This window comes from Saimiri boliviensis, chromosome 7, assembly GCF_048565385.1.
Source record: "Saimiri boliviensis isolate mSaiBol1 chromosome 7, mSaiBol1.pri, whole genome shotgun sequence".
Lineage (NCBI taxonomy): Eukaryota > Metazoa > Chordata > Mammalia > Primates > Cebidae > Saimiri > Saimiri boliviensis.
The window spans coordinates 28,747,291-28,764,488 of NC_133455.1; the positions used below are offsets into that span (position 1 = coordinate 28,747,291).

The window sequence follows — 17,198 nt, forward strand, 5'->3', positions numbered from 1 at the left end:
AGCCTGGGCAACAGAAAAAAAAAAAAAATTTGTTTACCTATTTTCCAACAAGCGGGGAGAGAGGTATGGAGTGAATGTTCATTCCATAGGGACTTTAGCTTAGTCAGGATTAAAGCTTTCGTGACAGCTTTGCTCTTCCAGTGTGATTTTTATTAGTGATGGTACTGGGGAAAGCCCTGCTCAAGTCTCTCCCCAGTGAGCTTCATGAAGCTCCCACCCCTTGACCCCCGACTCAAAAGTAATTAATCTTCCTGGTGAGTTGGAAGCAGACCAGGGCATCCTCGGCTCTGTCCTTCCCTTTATCTTTCACTCTGCAGCCTGTCGGCAGCATCATTGCCCTTGACGGTTGCCTTCGCATCCTAGGACTGCCAAAACAAATGATCACAAATTGGATGATCTAAAATAAAGAGTTTTCTCACAATCCAGGAGGCTGTAAGTCCAAAATCAAGGTTGTCAGCAGAGTTGGTTCCCTCCAGAAGCTTCTGGAAGATTCTGGGAGAATCTGTTCCATGCCTCTCCCCTGGCTTCTGGGGCTCCCAGCAAGCCTTGGCCTTCCTTGGCTCATAGCTGCTTCCCTCCAATCTGCTCCCATCTTGGAATACCTTCTTCTCTGTGAATGTCTCTCTATGATCTCTTATTGTAAAGACACTAGGCATTGAATCTGAGGCTCACCCTGATCCAGAATGGCCTCATCTTAACTAATCACATCTACAAAGATCCTATTTCCAAATAAAGTCACATTCTGAGGCCCAGGTTGATGTGAATCTGGGGGGACACTGCAACCCAAAACAATGGTTTTAGCCCTGCATTCGCCCAGGCCTGGGTGGGTGAATTGGCCTAAAGTAGAGTGATGGTGGGCATGTATGGATTAGTGACCTACTGGGTCAGACCTAGGCCACCCATCTGCTATCTCTTCATCAATAATAAAGGTCAGAAGGGGCTAGGCGCGGTGGCTCACACCGGTAATCTCAGCACTTTGAGAGGCCGAGGCGGGCAGATCTCTAGGTCAGAAGTTTGAGACCAGCCTGGTCAGCATGGTGAAACCCCATTGCTACTAAAAATACAAAAGATTAATCAGGCATGGTGGTGCACCCCTGTAATCCCAGCTACTCAGGAGGCTGAGACAGGGGAGTTGCTTGAACCCAAGAGGCAGAGGTTGCAGTAAGCTGAGATTGGGCCACTGCCCTCCAGCCTGAGTGACAAAGCAAGCCTGTCTTTAAAAAAAAAAAAAAAAAAAGGTCAGAAGGGAGTTCTGACAAATCTCTGCCTTCTGCAGGCAGCAAAACACCCTGTGTTCCAGTGAGAAGTGAGGAAGAGCAGTAGTTTGCTTTGAGGCCCCTTTAAGACCCTGAGGTCCTCCAGGTGCTCCTCTAGCCATCCGTCTGGGAGCAATCAACATTCTCTAGCTTCCCTAGGTGGTTCTGTGCCATTCAATTATGCAGCTACCAACGCAGCATGTGAGCAGAATTTCTAACCAAAACCCCTGCCCTGCAAGAGAGAGGCGTATCCAAGGAGACTGGCAGGTAAATGTGAACGTGATAAATCAGGATCTTGATGCTGCATTCCTCCTGTCTTTGTTTTCTCTTAATGGACTCCTGGGCTCTCTCAGCAGACTTGTTACGGATGTCATCAAAACTTGGGTGGCACCTAAATGAGAATGGCACCCCATGTGGTTCCAGAACTGTTGGGATATAATCCTCTTCTCCTGGAAACCCAGTTCCCGCTCCCTGCTGAGGAAGGAGTGTGGTTGGGAGAGGAGAGGGGATCAATACTACCGGAAAATGGTCTGTCGAATCTTCCTTTCTATGCAGCTTCACAAAGACTAAAGATATTGGCATATGCCTTCATTTTAGGATCACTGAAAAGATTCTACCTAACCAAGCATAAGAACGTACACTTATAAGCCCAGAAGACAAAAATGGTGGCAATATTTTTACAATGATTAATATCAGAAAATTGGAGTTGAGTGGCTGTAATGCAGAGGAAATTCACATTTGAACTAACCGTAAAAGAGATAATAAATATCCTTGGCCCTCAGCTCATATTGTGGGTGTTGGATCGTCCCTCTCTGACTCTAACATCAAATTTACAAGGGTTTTTCCTTAATTCCCCAGCTGGCCATAGTACAGAAGCCTTTAGTTTGGTGCAGGGAGTGTCTTCATCACCGTATGTCACTGCTTTGTCACTGATCGTTTCCTCTACTGGCCTTGTGTAAACAAAGCAACTGGGACCTTCCAGTGTGTGTTCTGACCCCGTGAGTGAGCCCCTAGTGGTGACCTGAGCCCTGAAAACCTATAACCTGACAATATCACTAGTTGTGGTGGAACATGTTTAAGCAACATGTTTATGTTGCTTAAAGTAAAGCAGACCTCACTGGTATCTCATCAAAACCAGTCAGCCTAACTGTGCATTCTAGAGGATTTCTTCTAGAGAAACAGTTCAAGAGCATTGTCTGTAGGATATGACCCATCCTCACTCCATACAATTTATAATCTCATTGGGAAAAATTTCAAAATGCGGGTGAACACATTGACAAGCCCTTGAACTGCATGGGAGGGGGAGGCGGTTGGCTCTGAAGTCTAAGCAAAGATGTGCAACATCTAAATTACCTGAGAAAATCCTTTAATGCTCATCAGGTACACAGTCCTCCTGCATTCTGCAAAGGGCTAGCGTGGCTAGTTTTCCCTCCAGTATTGGGACAGATTTCTGTTTCTTTGCTTGTCCCAAAAGATGAAACAGCAGGCTTGCACTTGGAAGATATTTCATAAAATGCTGTATCTTGTAGGCACTTTAAGTGCAGAGGCAGATGCTCAAACCACTTAAGGTGCATGGAAAGTAAGACTAGGCAGACAGCTGAATCTCTTCTCGCTGGGATGTAGACTCCGGATTTCTACTTGTCCTCCATGAGCATGTGGAACCACTGTTCGTTTTCACCCTGCCTATGCTATGCTTTCCCACTGGCTAACTTGATCAAGGATGCCTTTCTCCGCCTTCTCCACTGTCTCTCTCCTACTCAGCTCATGTGTCACCTCCTCCACCAAGCCTCTCAAAAAGCTTTCCTTGCAGAGTTGGGTTATATGACCCTCCTCTGTACCCCACAGGATCCTGAGCACTTCTCTATCATTGTGTCCTATTTTGTTAGTGAGTTTCTGTTTCTTCCTCATGCCACGGTGAGCTCCGGAGGACTGTGGCTGCGTCTCACTCAACTCAGTATTGCCACATATATTGGCATCTAGAAACTGCTGGGTAAATGTTGAATAAGTAAACAAATGGTTGGCTTAAGGGTTGCCCAGAGTTGAAGTACATTGATAGGGTATTCTGGGCAGCCACAAAACCATGTGCCTGGGACAGAGTAAATTTTCAAAAAAAGGTAACTACTACTATTGTTTGTAGTACTTCTTGAAGTGTAAAGACTGACAAGTCCCCCAAAGTACATCTTGAGTGGAAAAATCAGATTCAGGCAGGGTTTTTTTGAGAAAGATCGGCTCGCTAACTGTGACGATAGAGACATGGGGCCAGTTTTCTCAGTGAGGTTACTGAAGTCCTGCAGACTCACAGATTGCTGTATGTTGGCAGGAGGTGGGCAGAGCCAACTTGCAGGGACTCAGTTGCATTTCCCTAAGCCTGTGTACAAACAGAAATGCTGATCTTTCTATTCACCACAGGAATCATAGCTCCTTTCTGCAAAGAAGACTCATTCATTTCTCCCAGGAAGGCTTCAAAGGAGGCTCTAAACTTGAGAGAAGTTTACTCAGTCATCAGAAGATTGAACCGGCAGGGATCTGTGGTTCTTGAGAAACAATCCTATTCTAACGCCGTGTGCAGTGACTCATGCCTGTAATCCCAGCACTTTTGAGACTGATGTGGGAGGATCACTTGACACCAGGAGTTCAAGACCAGCCTGGGCAACATAGAGAGACCCTCAACTCTACAAAAAAAACAATTAAAAAAAAAAAAAAAAAAAAAAACTAAAGAGGCCAGGCGCAGTGGCTCACTCCTGTAATCCCACACTTTGGGAGGCCAAAGTGGGCAGACCACAAGGTTAAGAGGTTGAGACCATCCTGGCCAACATGGTGAAACCCCATCTCTACTACAAATAAAAAAATTAGCTGGGCTAATTACACCTGTAATCACAGCTACTGGGGAGTCTGAGGCAGAAGAATCACTTGAACCCAGGAGGCGGAGGTTACAGTGACCTGAGATCACACCATTGCACTCCAGCCTGACTGCAGAGTGAGACTCCATCTCAAAAAAAAAAAAAAAAAAAAAAAAAAAAAAAAAAAAAATCCTAAACAATTAGCCAGGTGTCATTGTGCACATTTGTAGTCCCAGTTACTTGGAAGGCTGAGGTGGGAAGATCACTTGAGCCCAGGAGTTCAACCAGCCTGGGCAATGCAGTGAAACTTCATCTCTACAAATGGAAAAAGTAGTAAGGTAGGTTGAGGTAGACAGAGCCTCTCCTCATCTGAGAAGGCCAACATTTTTTGTGCATTTTCTGTCTCTGCTTTCTGTGAATATCTATGCCCCTTACACTCCTTCTAGATTCTTCCTTTAGCCATGTTAATGAGTTAGTCTGGTATTAATAGTGCCTGGGGGCCATTTCCAGGTTTAAAAAAAAAAAAAAAAAGACCATGTCTTTCAGGAGTTTACCCTTGTAGGAAACACAGGCTTGTAAAAATAATTTCAAAATCAGGAAAGTGCTTCAGGAAAGGTATCTTAGGAACCAGAAAGGGAGGGAAAATGGGGAAGAGGGGGAAGAAGGAAAAAGAGTCAAATCAAAAGAGATGGGTGATACTGAGTAATACTAACATAAACCAAAAATAAAATTCTAAGTCCGAAGATGACGGATGGACCCCACCTTCTTGGCCAAGGACATTCCAAAATTAACCCAAAAAACTGGTTCAAGCTATGATAGGAAGTGAGGGCCAGACATGCCTCATTATGCCCTCCTCCCATTGGAATTCAGGCACAGCTGACCAGCATTAACATAAAAACAAAGTGCTTAATACAGATAAAATAGACTCTTTTAAGTCTGATGAGAAACATTCTCTTGTACTGATTTTATCGGCATAATGGGAACCTTGGTCAGCACGACCCCCTATCTTAACCCAGACATTCCTCTCCATTGGTTCTAGGTCTTTAGATAATAACTCTTTCAACCAGTTGCCAACTAGAAGATTCTTGGATCTGCCTGGGACATGGAAGCTCCCTCCCCTCACTTTGAGTTGTTCCGTCTTTCCAGACTGATCCACTGTACATCTTACGTGTATTGACTGAGGTCTTATGTCTCCTAAAACGTGTAAAACCAAGCTGTAGCCTGAACACCTTGGGCACATGTTCTCAGGATCTCCTGGGGCTGTGTGATGGGCCACTGGTCACTCATGTGGCTCAGAATAAATCTCTTCAAATATTTTACAGAGTTTGACTTTTTTCATCGACACCCACTAGACCAACTTTAGAGGCTTGGAAACCTGAAGCCTAATTAGGGAGATAAGAGTTCAAAGGAGAAGAAGAATCCCAGGATATATTTTTGGACATAGAGTATGGACTGAGTAATAGAGTAAATTGTGAATTGAGAGGAAATTGGAGAAAGTCAATGACAACCCTTGGGCTGCCCTTAATAAATTCTGCTGCCTCCCAGGTGCGGAAGAACTGGTGATGAAGGTAGAATTTCCAAATACATTTGGCTAAGGCTTCTGGGTACTAGAAATGCTTGAATCTAAAGCAACTATCTTGTTCATGCTTCTATCATTGCCCATGAATTTTTCTCTCCTGGTAGCAATTGAGAGAGTAAACAAAAATGTGGCCAGAAGCAGAAGTATAACAACTGTTGAATCAGAATCAGACAAAGCTGGACTTGAGTCCTCACCTAATGGCTTAGAGGCCATCATTTCTCTGAGGCTTAGGAGACTATAACAATATCCTAAAGGCTAGTGAAGATAAAATTAATAATGGCAAGCATCTGAGCACTTACCAGGCACATGCACCATCCTGAGCGGTTTACATGGACCAACTTATTTAATCCTTATGACCTTCTATGGTAAGTACTGTTATGATCACCCTTGCACAGCTTAGTAAACTGGAGCACAGAGACGTTAAGTGAGTTCCCCCGGGTCACATAGCTGTGCATCTAACCTCTATCCTATAAACTGTAGATAACTTACAGAAACCAGAAAGTGACTGAGGCAGGTGTCTCAATCAATTAGAGGTTTATTTAGCCAAGGTTGATGACACTCCAGAGAAAAAAACACAAGTCATGTGTGTTTGTGTGTGACCTGTGCTTTTCCCAAAAGGAGTTTTGAGAACTACAATATTTACGGGGGAGAGAACAAGCAGAAGGAGAAAAAGGGGAGGAAGGGTAGACAGTGAGGCTGATAATTACAGTTTTGTAAGGCTCCACTTAGCCTCAGTAAATCTACATTTTACATGCTAAAAGAGAATAGAGGAAAAAATCAATTATGCATTGTCTTGTGCTCAGGAAATCTATATTTTACCTAAGGTAAAGTAAACGTGTGAAAGGAGAGAGGAGAGGAAGTGAGGCTATGACGTGGGGTTGTGAAATTACAGCTATCTGTTTGAGAACAAAAGGAAGATGGTGTTGGTGACTCGGTTCCCAGGCTTCCCTTTCCCTTTGGGATGGTGAGTTTGGGGTCCTGAGAGTCTGTTTTTCTTTCACATTTACAAATGTTGGTTAATCGTAATTATTTATCAAGGCCTGTTACACTGAAGGAGGTTTTTAAAAATTATTTATTTATTTATTTATTTTTTATGAGACAGAGTCTCGCTCTGTCATCCAGGTTGGAGTGCAATGGCATGATCTCGGCTCACTGCAACCTCTGCCTCCTGGTTCAAGTGATTCTCCTGGCTCAGCCTCCTGAGTAGCTGGGATTACAGGCACAGCCACCACGCCCAGCCAATTTTTATATTTTTAGTAGAGATGGAGTTTCACCATGTTGGCTGATCTTGAACTCCTGACTTTGTGATCCACCCACCTCGGCCTCCCAAAGTCCTGAGATTACAGGCCAGGAGGTTTATTTGTATTATTTCTAATTCTTAATACAATGCCAAAAGGTAGAAATCAAATCACTCCTTTTTACAGAGGAGAGAACTGACTTCCAGAGAGCTAGGAGCTAAGCACAGAGCTTGGTAGCAACTGAAAAATTCAAGCCCAGCTCTGTCAGATCCCAGCCCGCTCTATTCCACATAGGCTTCTGAGGAAAGATCCAGAAGCCAAAATGAAGACCTCTAGGTTCTGGATAAGAATTTACCTTCCATTGTTTTACAGGTACGGAGTTTCAGTTTTACAGGATGAAAAGAGTATGGAGCTGGATGGTGGTGATACTTTTACAACATTATAAATGTATTTAATATCACTGAAATGCAACTTAAAAACAGTTAAGATAGTAAATTTTATGTAACATGTATTTTAACACAGTAAAAGTTTGAAAAAAATTTACTTTCCATAACTCCCTCTACAATTCTGAGAGAAGAAAGAATTCTGGCTCTTTCTGAAATCTGAAAGAAAAGAGAGAAAAAGCATACCTAAATAATGAAAGAAATATCTTCGCGTTGTCAATATCACCAAACCTTGGGTATATCTATTCATGACAATGATGATAATGATGGTTTTTAAGCAGCAAAACCCCATCCACAGGGTAAAAGAATCTGTGTCGCAAAAAGGCAGAAGGATGTAGCCAACTACTCAATTATTTGACCTTTGTCTTCTTGGACAAAGAATTTGGCTGATGGCATTTTGCCCAGTGCTTCCTGTCCAGCATTGAGCTCTAAGCCAGGGCTTGCTGGTCACTTAGGACAGCAGATATCACACTCCAGCATGCACTAGTCTCTTGGAGATGCTGATCAAACACAGATCTCTGGAAATCATGTGTCCTTACAAAGACTTGTACATGAATATTTATAGTAGCTTTATTCATAATAGTCATAAACTGGAAACACCCATGTGTCTATCAACACGTGAATGAACAGATCAACTGTAGTACCTCCTGGAGTACTACTGAGTGACAGAAAGAACAAACTTGGGCTGGGCGCAGTGGCTTATGCCTGCAATCTCAGCACTTTGGAAGGCTGAGGTGGGTGGATCACCTGAGGTCGGAAGTTCAAGACTAGCCTGACCAACATGGAGAAACCCTATCTCTACTAAAAATACAAAATTAGCCAGGAGTGTCGGCACATGTCTGTAATCCCTGCTACTCAGAAGGCTGAGGCAGGAGAATCGCTTCAACCCAGGAGGCGGAGGTTGCAGTGAGCCAAGATGGTGCCATTCCACTCCAGTCTGGGCTACAAGAGCAAAACTCCATCTCAAAAAGAAAAGAAAAAAAAAATTGGAATCTACACAACAGTATAGATAAATCACAACAGCATCAGGCCATGCTGCAAACCCAGATACGAAAAGATGCATCCTATGCGATGTCACTTACCTGAAATTCTACAACCGGCAAACTAATCTAGGGTGATAACAAGCAGATCAGTGCTTACCTTAGGCTGGGATGAGGAAGTCAGAAGGGGGACTGACTGCAAAGGAATACAAGGGAATTTTGCAGGGTTATGGAAAAGTTTCATAGTTTTATTAGGGTGGTGATTACATGGTTGTATACATTTGTCAAAATTCACAGAACTGTAAACTTTAAAAGGACACATTTTATTGCATGTAAATTATACATGAATAGGCTGGGCACAGTGCCCCATGCCTGTAATCCCAGCACTTTGGGAGGCCAAGGCAGGCAGATCACCTGAGGTCAGGAGTTTGAGACCAGCCTGGCCAATGTGGTGAAACCCCGTCTCTACTAAAAATGCAAAAATTAGGTAGGTGTGGTGGTGGGCGCCTGTAATCCCAGCCCACCACAACACCTATCGGTGGGAGGCTACCACGTGGGAGGCTGAGGTAGGAAAATTGCTTGAACCTGGGAGGCGGAGGTTACAGTAAGTCAAGATCAGGCCATTGCATTCCAGTCTGAGCAACAGGGCAAGATTCCGTCTCAAAAAATAAAAATAAAAAATAAAAAAAATAAAAAAATTATACCTGAATAAAATTGACTTTTAAAGCAAAAAAGATTTTAAAAAACAGATCCTGGGCTGAACTTCCAAAGATCCTGATTCAGTGGACCTGGCTGAGGCCCAGGAATCTTTAATTATTATTTGAGACAGAGTCTAACTCTGTCACTAGGCTGGAGTGCAGTGGCACAATCTCAGCTAACTGCCACCTCTGCCTCCCGGGTTCAAGCAATTCTCCTGTCTCAGCCTTCCAAGTAGCTGGGACTACAGGTGTGTGACATCACTCTTGGCTAATTTTTATATTTTTAGTAGAGACGGGACTTCACTATGTTAGCCAGGATGGTCTGGATCTCTTGACTTTGTGATCTGCCTGCCTCAGTCTCCCAAAGTGCTGGGATTACAGGCGTGAATCACCACACCCAACCCTGAAACTTTTATTTGTAACAAAATACCTCATGTGATTCTAAGGCAGATAGTCAAAGGCCACCCTTGGAGAATCATTACCCTGGAGGGCTTAAGGAAGACCAGATCCAGGGTCCCTAGAAACGGTTATATCGAGCTGATAACCTTTCCCTTCTTATACCTGCAAACCTTTGCCTTGTCCGTCAATAAATATTTACTGTTGTGGACTGTGAATAACACTTGGCTTAGTGGTAGAAAGAGAGACAAGATAGTAATTCAGCAACCTAGGTGAAGAGGCAGGACTACTTCATTAAGAGAGGAATGAGTGGTCCAATTACCTTCCTATTCCTTTTTGTCATTGTTGTTCTTAATCTCAAGGGCACAGAGTCCTTGGTTTATGACGCCCTCCCATCATTGATCCATGAAAGGCTCTCTTTTACTTAAATAATTGAAATGTAAGGCTGGGCGCGGTGGCTCACCCCTGTCATCCTGCCCTTTGGGAGGCTGAGGTAGGTGAATCACCTGAAGTCAGGAGTTTGAGACCAGCCTGGCCCATATGATGAAACCCCGTCTCTACTAAAAATACAAAAAATTAGCTGGGCATGGTGACATATGCCTGTAGTCCCAGGTACTCAGGAGGCTGAGACAGAAGAATTGCTTGAACCTGGGAGGCAGAGGCTGTAGTAAGCTGAGATCACACCACTGCACTCCAGCCTGGGCAACAAGAGCAAAACTCCATCTCAAAAAAAAAGGCCGGGGGGGAATTTAAATGTAAAAAACAAAACTTGGGCACAGTGGCTCATGCCTGTATTCTCAGCACTTTGGGAGGCCGTGGCAGGCATATCACCTCAGGTCAGGAGTGCGAGACCAGCCTGGCCAAGGTGATGAAACCCCATCTCTATTAAAAACACAAAAATCGACCAGGTGCGGTGGCTCAAGCCTGTAATCCCAGCACTTTTGGAGGCCAAGGCGGGTGGATCAAGAGGTCAAGAGATCGAGACCATCATGGTCAACATAGTGAAACCCCGTCTCTACTAAAAATACAAAAAATTAGCTGGCACGTGCCTGTAATCCCAGCTACTCAGGAGGCTAAGGCAGGAGAATTGCCTGAACCCAGGAGGCGGAAGTTGCAGTGAGGCGAGATCTTGCCATTGCACTCCAGCCTGGGAAACAAGAGTGAAACTCCGTCTAAAAAAAAAAATCAAAAATCAGCCAGGCATGGTGGCACAGGCCTGTAATCCCACCTACTCGGGAGGCTGACGCAGGCGAATTGCTTGAACCTAGGAGGTGGAGGTTGCAGTGAGCTGAGATCATACCACTGTACTCTAACCTTGGCAACAGAATGAGACTCTGTCTCAGAAAGAAAAAAAAAAAAATTGAAAACTTTTAAGAAAAAAGTAGGTTAACAACTTTCTAATTTGAGGGTACGAAATGATTTTTCTTAAACAAGACACATAAAGTATCAACTATAACTGAGAAGGTTGATACATATGATTACATGAAAATTGAGCTTCTATTCATTAAAGAACACCTGAAAGAAAATAAAAACAGGATTTCCAAACTAAGAAGGGAAATTTGCAACACATGTATCTGACAGAAATATTAAGAATACAGGAAGAACTCCTGTATGTGGATGTTCAATTTGTGTATCCAACTGTGTATCTGACATCTTCATTTGACATATTCAAATTACAAAACTAAGCTACTAATACCAACCCACCCAAAACCTGTTCTCTTACCATCTTTCTCATTAGCTCACAGCAATCCCATCATTTTAGTTGGACAGGCAAAAACCTTGGCATCTATCCTTGAGTCTTTTCTTGCTCTCACACTTCACATTTAATTTATCAGCAAATCCTTTTGGCTGTGTCTTCAAAACATGTTCAAGTCCTTCTCACCACCTCCACAGATACCACCCTGATTCAACCAACTATCATCCTTCCCCCAGATTATTGCAAAAGAGTCCCTGATGGCCGTCTGCGTCTGATTCGTCCCTTCATAATCTGTTCTCAATGTCGCAGCCAAAATGGTTCTTTTGAAATGTAAGTCATATCTGACCTCTCCTCTGAACAAAACTCTCTGCAGCTTCCCAAGTCACGCTGCAGGAAACCCAGAGTCTTGCCACTGGTCGACAAGGTCTCCACAGGCTCGCTCACCATACTGACCTCACTTCCAGCCATTCGCTCTGTTTACCCTGCGCCAACCACACTGACCTTCTTGCTGTCTTGGACGCTCTGGTCATACTCCCACCTTGGGGTCTTTGCCCTTGCTGTTCCCAAATATCCGCCTGCCTCTCTCCCTTACTCCTTCAGGTCTTTGCTCCCAGGTCCGCTTCTCAGTGAGTCTTCCCTGACATTCAGATATCAAACTGCAAGCCCTTCATACACAGTGCGCTTTTTTCCCCATTTTCAACTTCATCTTCATAGACCTTCACTACCACTCAGAATACACATATTATGCTTTTTAGAAAATGTGTTTTGACTCTTCTCTTGAACAGAGGAGTGGGCAGCAAATTTTTTTTTCTTTTTTTTTTTTTTTCTTCTTGAGATGGAGTCTTGCTCTGTTACCCAAGCTGGAGTGCAGTGGCATGATCTTGGCTCACTGCAACCTCCCACTCCCAGGTTCGAGTAATTCTCCTACCTCAGCCTCCCAAGTAGCTGGTTACAGGTGCCTGCTGCTGCATGTGCCAGGCTAATTTTTGTATTTTTAGCAGAGATGGGGTTTCACTGTACTGGCCAGGCTGGTCTCGAACTCCTGACCTCACGCTCTACTCGCCTTGGCCTCCCAAAGTGCTGAGATTACAGGCGTGAGCCACTGCACCCAGCCACCATGCCTAATGTTGGATTCAATCTTCAGGCCTCAGCTTTATCTCCCAGGCTAGGTTAGCTACCATCCCTCCCCCCATTTTATATTCTCTTGCTGTCCTCCATTTTCTTCCTTAACACTTATCACAATTAGAATTATATAATCATCTGTGGAACTGTGTATTTGCTGTCTGTCTCCCCCACCCGTCTACAATCCAAGAGACCTTCATTCTCCTTTACTTTACTATCCCCCAGTGCCTAGCACAGTGACTGGCACACAGTAGGTGGCTGAAAGTCATGTGTTGAATGAATGAGTGGATGCATGGATAGATAAGCAGTTTGTCTTTCATTTACATTTTGAATAAATAGTTTATCAGGATATCGTGGACTGGCTTCCTGCTCACCTCTCCCCACTACCTTTCCTATAACTTGATGAATACATCAGAGTATTATTTTCTTTCACCCCAGTCTTATGATTGCTACTTGATTTTACATAAAGGGATTACTGGTAAAAAGGAAGGATTAGTGGACTATGATCCATTCCTGATAATACCCTACAGGAAACATTTTCTTGAGGATTAGACAACAAAATTTCAGAAGCAAGATCCTGTCATGCCTAGGGTTGATCCTAGGCAACCAGCTCTCCTCTAGCCCCGTGATCAGACACAGGGCAGATACGAATCAAGCCTCAAGCACCGTCCCTATGGGAGAAGGGGGAGCCTTGTTGGATTCTTATTCCCCAGTCATCCAAGCATGCAGTGTCTCAAAAACATTGTAGCCAGTTCCCTAATTTTGAACACCATTAATCTTATGAACAAGAGCCCATTTCTTACCTCTATTAGGTTGTTAGCCACAGGTTTTACCAATAAAAACCTACTTCTGCTACTCTGTGCTAATTAGTAAGACACCTGGTGTTGATCAATGAGCTGGAAAACAGAAGAGCTTGCAGCAGGTGTCCTGAGGTGTGAGCCTTTTGAGCAAACATTAATTAATCACCCCTGGCATGTGGATTCCTCCCTGGATGAGTCAGTTGAGCTGCTATAACAGATTACCATTCACTGGGTGGCTTAAACAACAAACATTGATCTCTCACCGTTCTCGAGGCTAGGACACCCAAGATCAAGGTGCCAGCAGATCTGAATGCCTGGTGGGTCCAGGCATTCTGGCGTGCAGATGGCTCTCTCCTTGTTGTATTCTCACAGGCCAGAAAGACAGGGAGCTACCTCTCTGACCTTTCCTCATAAGGGCACTAATTCCACTCAGGAGGGCTCCACTTTCGTGATCTAATTACCTCCCAAAGGCCCCACCTTCTAACATCCTCACACAGGGGATTAGGCTTCAACATAAGAATTTTAGGGGGAGAAATATTTAATTCACAGCACAAATGCACACATCTATATCACGCCATCTAGAACTACGTATCTTACAGTAGATTGCAGACTTACAACACTAAGGCGGTTTTTCTTTTCTTTTTTTTTTTTTTTTTTTGAGACGGAAGTCTCACCCTGTTGCCCAGGCTGGAATGCAGTGGCATGATATCAGCTCACTGTAACCTCTGCCTCCCGGGTTCAAGCAATTCTCCTGCCTCAGCCTCCCAAGCAGCTCGGATTATAGGCACCCACTACCACATTCAGCTAATTTTTATATTCTTAGTAGAGACGGGGTTTCTCTGTGTTGGACAGGCTGGTCTCGAACTCCTGACCTCATGATCCACCCACCTTGGCTACCCAAAGTGCTGGGATTACAAGCATGAGCCAGACTCTCAGGGAGTCCTTGCATAGAATTCAGGGGATCCATGATTTTGGGTGGGGAAGAAGTTACTTCTTTCTTTTCACTGACCTCAGTGTTTGGAAAACTCTGATTTTGTCATCAATGGAAGTCAGATATTTTTATATTCCAATATAGCTGCTGTGTATATCTTGAGATATCATTGACATTCATTGCCTCTTCTAGATGATTCGCCCCACTGATGGATCTTTAACTATATTACTGTATCACAATAATTTCCGTATTGCTATATCATATATTAATATGTAATAAATCTATTTCATAATGGTCTGATAACTATATTGCAATAGAGTAGGTTTCCTTTGCAATCCTGTGACTTTTATTTTAGGCATTTATAAATATTAACTTAAGAAGGGGTCCATAATACAAAAACAGAATTTCTGACATGCCTGAGAACTGTCTTGCCTCATAGGCTAGTTCTCCAATACACTGCTTTCCTTCTGAGCTTCTGGACTAAAAATTTGCAGTACAGTCTCTAAGATTCTGGCCAACCAGGAATATTTGATATTCCATGGCTTTGAGTCATCTTGCCAAGATACTACTATTCACTGGGTTCCTGGGAAAGCAGACTCTGAGACTGAGATTTGCATGCAGAACATTAATCAGGGTCTACACACAACCTGTCCCGTAAGGGGAGCCAAGGAAACAGGATTGGCACGAGGGAGAGGCTGGGCGCTGGTGCAATCACAGCAGAGGGCTTAGCTTATCCGATGTGGCTGACCTCAAGGAAGGAGATGTCCTGGGGTGAGGCCGAGCCCTGTGGGGATGCAGCTGTTAGCTGTCAGTGACCAACAAGCCCAACAACTGGGGAAAGAAGTGCCTCAGTCCTGGAGGGGGTCTGAGCAGCCCAGCAGGACATCCAGGACACTGACCCCACAGCGCGTCCTGCCGTGAGTCACCCACCTGCACGAGCTCTCTCTACTGCACAACCATTCTACAGGATACGCTTATCATTGCCCCATTTCACATCTGAGAAGTGGAAGTTCGGAGCCAGCAGGCGAGGCCTCAGTCAAGCACCTCTGGGAGGGGCTCACCTGGCCAGCTCTGAGGTCTGCTGGGCTCCCAGGTCCCCTCTGCGTATGGGGGTCAGTGTTGCCAGCGGACCCCTCCCTTACATCTGAGACTGCAGGTGATACAACTCGACTAGTTCTCCAAATTAGAATCAGCGAGCTGAAGAACTCTGTTTTTATTCAAGCTTCCCCTCAGAACTTGCTTCTCCCTAACACCTCCTGCTTCTGATCCGAAACCTCCCGATTTAAGTCCACAGCCTGGTCTCTTCCCCACTCCACCACCAAATCGTGCCTCCCACCATCCTCCTCCTTCCCAATCCTCCCTGGCCTTCACAGGCATTCCATCCTTCCCTTCCCACTGCCACACCCACTTTCACTCGGAGCCTCAAGAGCTGTCTGGTGGCTGCTGGCGCCTATTCTCAGCTGTATTCATCTGTTCTCACGCTGCTGAGAAAGACATACCCCAGACTGGGTAATTTGTAAAGCAAAGAGGTTTAATCGACTCACAGTTCCACAGGGCTGGGAAGGCCTCAGGAAACTTACAAGTATGGCAGAAGGGGGAAGCAAACACGTCCTTCTTCCCATGGTGACAGCAAGGAGAAATGGAGAGTGAAGGTGGGAAAAGCCACTTATAAAACCATCAGATCTCGTGAGAACTCACTCACTGTCCCGAGAACAGCAGTAACCACCCCCATGATTCAATTACCTCCCACCCTGTCCCTCCCACAACACATGGGATTATGGGAACTGCTGTTCAAGATGAGATCTGGGTGAGAACACAGCCAAACCATATCGCTGGCCTACCTGCGCCCCCTCCCTGTCCCTACCGGCCATAGGGACACGCCTCAGTAGCCCCGATCACATCTGGTCCTAGCTCCCCATCACCTCCCAGATTAAGCATCCGGTCTTCATCACAGCCCTCCTCGCTGCCTATCACCTCCTACACATGCTCTGCTCAGGCTGTAGCTGATCTGCGTGACTCACTCCATCCCCCACTTTTGCTCATGATCTTGCCTTGGCTAGAAATTCACAGGAGGAATATCTGCCGAGTGCCTGCCACACCAGACACTGCTGAGGAGAGAGCAATGGAATAGGGTTGTGTGTTACAGGGCTTCTTTACTGGAAAGGTAGGCAATGAACATGCCGATCAACACTATCATCCCAGATCTTGGCAACTACTATGAAAGCGGTGAAACAGATTCCACTGAGCTTCCTGACCATGCTCTGTGAGTGGATTACAGATGCGCAAAATGGGGAGCCCCTGGAAGTTTCCGCTACCACCTCTGGCTTATCCCTTCAGTCCAGCAAGCCACACAGAGTATCCTTTTCTGCCTCTGCCATAATGTAAAAAGGCTTGAAAAGCATGAATGCAGCTGGGTGTGGTGGCCCACGCCTGTAATCCCAGCACTTTGGGAGGCCAAGGCGGGTGGATCACCTGAGGTCAGGAGTTCGAGAACAAGCCTGGCCGATATGGTGAAACCCTGTCTCTACTAAAAATACAAAAATTAGCTGGGCAGGGTGGTGCGTGCCTGTAATCCCAGCTACTCAGGAGGCTGAGGCAGGAGAATTGCCTGAACCCAGGAGGCCAAGGTTGCGGTGAGCCGAGATCTTGCCATTGCACTCCAGCCTGGGTAACAAGAGCGGAACTCCGTCTCAAAAAAAAAAAAAAAAAAAAGGTAGCCAGGCGTGGTGGCAGGCGCCTGTAATCCCAGCTACTTGGGAGGCTGAGGCAGGAGAATCGCTGGAACCCAGGTGGTGGAGATTGCAGTGAGCTGAGGTCATGCCACTGCACTCCAGCCTGGGCAAAAAAGAGCAAAACTCTGGTAAAGAACGAAAGAAAAAGGAAGGAAGGAAGGAAGGAAGGAAGGGAGAGAGGGAGGGAGGGAGGGAGGAAGAGAAAGAAAGAAGAAAGAGAACAAAAGAAAGAAAAAAGGGAGGGAGGGAGGGAAGGAAGGGAGAAAGAAAGAGAAAAGAAAGAGAAAGAAAGGAGGGAGGGAAGGAAGGAAGGAAGAGAAAGAAAGAAAGAAGAAAGAAAAAGCAAGCAAGCAGAGCACGAGCGCCAGGGAAGTCCCACTGGAAATGGGAGCTGCCAGAGGCCTGACTGCTCCCGTGGCATTTGAGCTGAGGTGGAAGAGAAGCCCCAGGTAAGAGGGCTCAGGGAAGAGCAATCCAGGCTTGGAGG

At 45.2% G+C, this 17,198-nt stretch overlaps 1 long non-coding RNA gene across 1 annotated transcript in view; it reads right to left on the reverse strand.

Annotated features, from left to right (window-relative positions):
* The window catches only part of LOC141585078 (uncharacterized), a 39,666-nt gene extending 23,995 nt beyond the window's left edge, over window positions 1-15,671 (reverse strand). The window contains exon 1 of the long non-coding RNA XR_012518349.1: window positions 15,560-15,671. This is a non-coding gene — a long non-coding RNA (uncharacterized LOC141585078). The remainder of the gene's footprint in view (window positions 1-15,559) is intronic.
* Window positions 15,672-17,198: the final 1,527 nt, after the last annotated feature.